Below are 6,276 nucleotides of genomic sequence, written 5' to 3'. Positions count from 1 at the left end.
CCGGGCTTAAAATGCTGTCAGCCCGGGCGGAACGCGGCAGGACAGCTGGAGTCAGCGGCACCGGCGTGCTCTCTTCTTCCCGCCCCCCCCCCCCCCCCCGCGGCCCGGAAGAGGAAGTGGTGAACATCGGGTGCGTGCGCTCGGCATCGGCCCGAAGAAAAGAAGACTGCAGCGCGGCTCGGAGGAAAATGAAGAGGTTCAACCGCGGCCGATGGGACTCCGCCTCCGTGAGGGCTGAAAATGAAGAGGTTAGCGTTGGGAGGAGGCTGCTGCTGCCGCGAGTTCCTGGGGTGGGGGAGAGAGAGAGTGAATGAGCTCATTCACTGCAGTCTTCTTTTCTTCGGGCCGATGCCGAGCGCACTAGCGTGGCCTCTTCTTGCCGCACACGCACCCAATGCTCTCCACTTCCTCTTCCGGGCCGCGGGGGGGGGGGCCCTGTGTGTGTGTGTGTGTGTGAGAGAGATGCATGTATGTGAATGATTGAGAGCCTGTACATGTGAAAGAGAATATGTCTGTGATTGAGAGCCTGCCTGTGAGAGAGAGAGCATGAATGTAAGTTTACGATTGGGAACCTGTATGTGTAAGTTTGTGATTGAAAACCTGTTTGTGTGAAAGAGTATGTGTGTATGATTGAGATCCTTTGTGTGTGAGAGAAATCATGTGTATGTATGATTAAGAGCCTGTGTGTATAAGTAAGAGAGAGATCATGTGTGTCTGTGTGATTGAGAGCTGATTTAGGTGAGGGAGCATGTGAGTGTGTAAATGAGAGAAAGAGAGGACATGTTTGTAAGCATGTGAATGAGAGTCTGTGTGTTAGAGAAAAAGACAGCATGTATTTATGTGATTGAAAGCCTGTGTGTGTGTGTAAGCGTGAAAAGATAGACAGCATGTGTGTAAATGTGTAATTAAGAGCCTATATAAGTGAGAGAAAAAGCATGTGTATATGTGAGTGACTGAGAGCATGTGTGTATAGGTGTGTCATTGAGAGCCAGTATGAGAGAGAGCGCTGGTATGTGACTGAGAGAGGAGAAAGTTCCAAGCAAACCACCCCGCCTCCTGCTAATTCAGAACAATCTCAGGACACCTGGATATCAAACGTTCCCAGGTATGCAGAGCAAAAAAATTTTTGTATCCTTATTATTTTTCATTACTGGGTCTTTATGTCTGCTATTTTGAAATATTTTGTTGGTATCTGGAAATGTTTTATATGAGTTTTTAATTATTGGATATTCCACTCATCAGCTGTTTCAAAATATGTTCTTTTTGTTAGTACAGTTTTACTGCTGATGATTTTATATTTCTTGATTTGTTTTATAAGGATGGGTGATGTTTCTTTTTTCCTTTGTTACACTGCATACAGAGACTCTGGCTTGTTGCAGTTTCCAATTCAGTTTTTTCAGCATGCTTCTAGTTATGCGTTTTGGTCTCTTTATTCTATGTTAGGTGAGGGACAGCACGTGATTCAGGTGAGGTTTTCTGCTGGCGTGTAGTTTCTGTGTAGGACTCTATAGCAGCCTGACTTGGTCCGTTTTCCTAATAGGAGATGTATTGGTGTCTTAAGGCCTGGTGTAATATTTTCAGAGACTTATTGTACTTTAAAAGTGTGATCTTACATAAAATGCACACATTTACTTGTATTTAGTTTTAAACATATTGTATGGCTCTCATGGAATTACATTTTAAAATATGTGGCGTTTATGGCTCTCTCAGCCAAAAAGGTTCCTGACCCCTGGTATAGACAGAAAAAGGGAGTTTGGCTTCCAAGGCTACTATTGCATGGTGGCTGAAGGAGGCAATTGGATGGCATGCATTTGCAGGGGTTGACCAGTTTCTGAGGAACTGCGGGCTCATGTTACTAGGGAACCTCGTAGGCCGAGTGTTAGCTAGTTTTCTATCAGATCTGTTGGGCAGCTACTTGAGCTTCACTACACACTTCATTACTGGCTGGAGGTATGGGCATCGAAATCCGCTGGTTTTGGTGAGTGTGTACAGCGAGCGGGTCTGTCATGATTCCACCCAGTTTAGAGGAGCTTGGGTACATCCCATGCATCTAGACTGATCTGAGGTATGAACAGGAAAGGAAAATGTGGTTCTTAACTGCTAATTTTCATTCCTGGACTACTACAGATCAGTCCAGAGCCCTGCCTGTTCTGGAAAGCCCACTCTTGTTTTCAGTGTGTAAACAGTATAAAGTTGGTTGCTGGTTGAAAAGTTCTAATACCCATACTTATCGGAAGAGTGCCAGTTCAAAGGGCTCTGCCTTCCTCATGCTCACTTTAAGAGAGGGGTTGAAGTTAGTGTTTACAGTTAATCTCATCTTGGCTTGGGTACAGTTCATACTGAAGGTCTGCAGGTGGCACACTAGCTTAAGTAGCAGTGTCATTAAAGGTTTTTTTCTCTGTCTCCATCTGCTGTTTGGGAGGCAAACTCCATGTGTCTGGACTGATGTGTGGTATTCCAGGAACGAAAATTAGCAGGTAAGAACCAGTTTTCCTTCATGACTTAATAGGCACTGGTTATAATCATATGCCAACAAAAAATGGCATTTTCTTAGAATATGATTAAACCAGTGCCTATTAAGACATAACTGTTACTTGTATTTGACACCTTGCAAGTTTTTCAGTTCTTTGATTTGGCAGCACTTTTTACGATGCCATTCTTATTTGACTTTGGGCGTATTTGATCATGTTTATGTACTAGATATTAAATGGAAATGTTTCAGCTGTTACACTGTAGCTCTAAAACTTACATTTCATTAAAAATGTTTTAAAAAATGTCAGCTGAAAGGTTAAAAGGTACATAAGATAAATCTAAATGTAAATCTGTAATGCTTTAAAAGATTTATTACATGAAACTAACCCTGATATTCTTTCTTTTACCTCATTTGTTTTCATTTTCATGTAGAAAGGTTTTTGGGTAGATACTACATGGCAGTGCTCACTGATTGCTTGCCTTGGATCTGTATTACTAGATATTACAATTCAGCATATTGTTGGAATAATGAATATCAAAATCAGCTCTTATCAATTTGAGAATGCATATGAAATTTAGTTTTACTTAAAAAAAAATAGTAGAAAATTAGTGAGAAAGGGATGAATGGGGTTCCAAGAAAAATATTAACTAGCATGACATCTTTTGATTGATCACAACAATTGTTTCAAAATTGTGGGATTGTGTGTATGTATGTATATATGTGTGTGTATGGTAACAAGGTCCATCAAACCTCTTAATACACAATCCAAAATTCACAAACATTTCAAGAAACTTACAGAATTCTAGTAGGTGTAAAACCGTCTTTAAGGGTGGAGAAAATGATTGCACAGTATTTTAAAATTCTGAGGTTTAATTTAATAAAAAAAAAAAACCCAAAACTTTGTATAATTTTATGTACATATCTTACACGTAGTTGCATTCACAGTATATTTGCGTTATTCAGTTGTATTAATATTTAACAATGAACTCATTATTTTATGTTGTACTGTTTTATTCTTTAAGTTTACAAAAGACTTTTTAAAGTTCAATCACATCCATGACAATGTGGTTTATTGTGTAAAAATTTGCACTTTATTATGTTTTAAGCTCTATATAGCCCAAAATATGGTAACAATTTTATACATTTTTCCATTCTCTGTTACAGTATAATCTCAAATAAAATGCACTTAACATTTTTCGTAAGTAATTTTACACATTTACATGAACACTATAATAGTAAAAATGTATTTGTAGCCTTTTTAGTAAGAGGCGCTGACTTCATTGAACATCACCTGATGTTTCTGTATGTGAAAAAAAAAATGAAGAATTTGTAAGCATATATATATATCTGTACACACTATATTAAGTTCTTAGCCCTTCCCTATAATAAGTGTTTCCCAACCTTCTCCATAATAAATATGCATGAGAGAGATTTCCATACACTGGGTCTCCAATGTGTGCAAATCTATCTCATGCATATTCATTGTGATAATCCTGACTGGATAGGTGTGCCTCCAGGAGGGAGTTGGGGAACACTGCTATAATATTTCATTCTGTATGGTTCTTTACCTAGTGCTGCTATTCCATGTTTTCTAGCATTCAGACAGGTTAATCCACACCAGTGGGTTATGCACCTCTACCAACAGATGGAGACTGTGCAAAGCTGATGTCACAGTATAGGCACCCCTGCACTGACATCAGCCCGCCAGCATTCTCTGTCTCCAACAGAGGGTGGACATGCATTTCCCTACAGCGGATTGCTTGTTTAAAAAAAAAAAAAAAAAAAAGGAGAATTACGCACCCCTTCTCCTGAGGTGATATCTCAAGATCCCTCCCTCAGTCGAGTGCCTTAGTCCAGTAGCCGGTTTTCTGGCATGGACTTAGCTGCCAGGAGAGAACAGCTGAAAGGCTAGCAGATGTGTGGCGGTGAAAGCATTAGCGCTCTTACCCCACAGCTGGAGAGCGACTCTGTACTCAGCCAGAATGAGCTGAGTTCAGGTAAAGAGTTTATATAAAAAAAAAAAAAAAAAGTAGAAAGAAATGAGAGAGAGAGAATGTTAGGGATTCCTCTTAACCTCTCTTCTATTCTGGCAGGCCGATCTGATGTTTGCCTCTGCCTCCATGAGGGGATGGGGCGTCGTGGCAGTTTTGGCAGGCTGAGCAGGATTTTGTGCTAGGTCCCGCTCTCAGGCTAAGTTGCCGTGTGGTGGGCCATGGTGGCATTCTTGCGCTTTTTTCTGCGCAGGTCTGCTTTGAAAGTGTCTGACCAGTTTGTGCCTTTGCGTCCAGGCTGGGTATCTGTCTAGGCCGCGTGGTTGGGTGTACAAGTGTTGAGCGTCTGTACTGTGCGCTTATACGTGTAAATGTCCTGAACTTGGACTTCCCATACTTGAATGTTCTATGCTTGGATGTCCTAAAAAAAAATGTGGATATGCTAAATTTTGGCGTACTGTATGGGTTTGTCTTGTATAGCTGCACAGTTTGAAAAAAGGGGGAAAAAAAATGGATAAACTGCGTAGCTTGCTGGGCAGACTGGATGGGCCGTTGGTCTTCTTCTGCCGTCACTTCTATGTTTCTATGCTTGTTGGAAGTGTGCTGCTAGTAAACATTTTTAACCATGGCGCCAGTAGTTAAGAAGCCTAAGAGCCTTTCGATTTACAATGCTGCCATATATGCGATTATGCCAAATACTGCTGGCATATATGCGATTTACTCTGCCTGGGGTTCCCTCTAATCGTGTCAGCGCTGTTCAGAGGCTCGGAGAGAGTTGTCTCCCACTGTTTTTCTGAGCCCAGCCCTTCCCAGCAAGATGTGGGAATGGGTCCGGAAGGGGATCTGTCAGAATTTTCGCTTGGTTGTGAGGCCCCCCTAATTGGATTTCAGCAGGGGAGGGCAACTTATTGGGCATCAGTCTGATGCCCCCTGGTTTTGTTATGGATCCTTCTGCCCTTCCTTGGGTGGAATTGTTTCACGGGTGGCAGTCTTTTCTACAGGTATGTTTGACAGAGTCAGCCAAAATAAAGAAAACAAAAACTTTAGGCTTGCAGGCTGTGGAATCCCGCAAGTCTCGTGCCGTGGGTGAGCATCTTGAGTACACCTCTGGCTGTTGCGGGTCACTCTGGGGACCCAGTTAGCACGGATGATGAAAGCAATCCTTACAGAGTGTTTGTAATAGAAATAAGTTGCCAGCTCTTCTCACCCTGACATAGAATATGTTGGGAGTGCCAGGTGTTGATTTCATTTCTGAACCAAATAAATTACTTCCCCATTATGGGTGCTATTCAACACTTGATTACCTTGGATAGGATGTTCCGGAAGCTAATTTTAAAGGCGGGTGAGCCTTGCTAGGGTTGTATCTCCTGGATCTAGCAGCAAGAGGGAGAACAGTTGTGTTTTCTAGAATGGAGATAGCCTCTTGCTGCTCCCTGGGGGCTCGCACTTGGAGGTTGCGGAATAAAAGCATTTAAAATAAAATAAATACATAAAACCTCTAGGGCAGAGCTTTCCAAACTTTTCATGTTGGTGACACACTTTTTAGACAAACATAATTTCGGGACACATTAATTAGTCTACAAGCAAACCGGAGGTTAAAGGTTAAATGAACGAAATGTATTTCGACAATTTATGTATGTTTCCTTAAATATATACATAATAAAATGTTTCACAACACAACATATCTTGTGAAAACCTTTTTTTTATATTAAAAAGATTAATGTTATTGTTATAATTTATGAGTAACAATAATAAAACAAAGTTATTGTGTTATTCAATTTACCTCTTTAATGAGATATATGAGCTTGATGG

Source organism: Rhinatrema bivittatum, chromosome 4, assembly GCF_901001135.1.
Source record: "Rhinatrema bivittatum chromosome 4, aRhiBiv1.1, whole genome shotgun sequence".
Lineage (NCBI taxonomy): Eukaryota > Metazoa > Chordata > Amphibia > Gymnophiona > Rhinatrematidae > Rhinatrema > Rhinatrema bivittatum.
The sequence above is the reverse complement of the archived record's forward strand: the minus strand, read 5'-3'. Positions refer to the sequence as shown.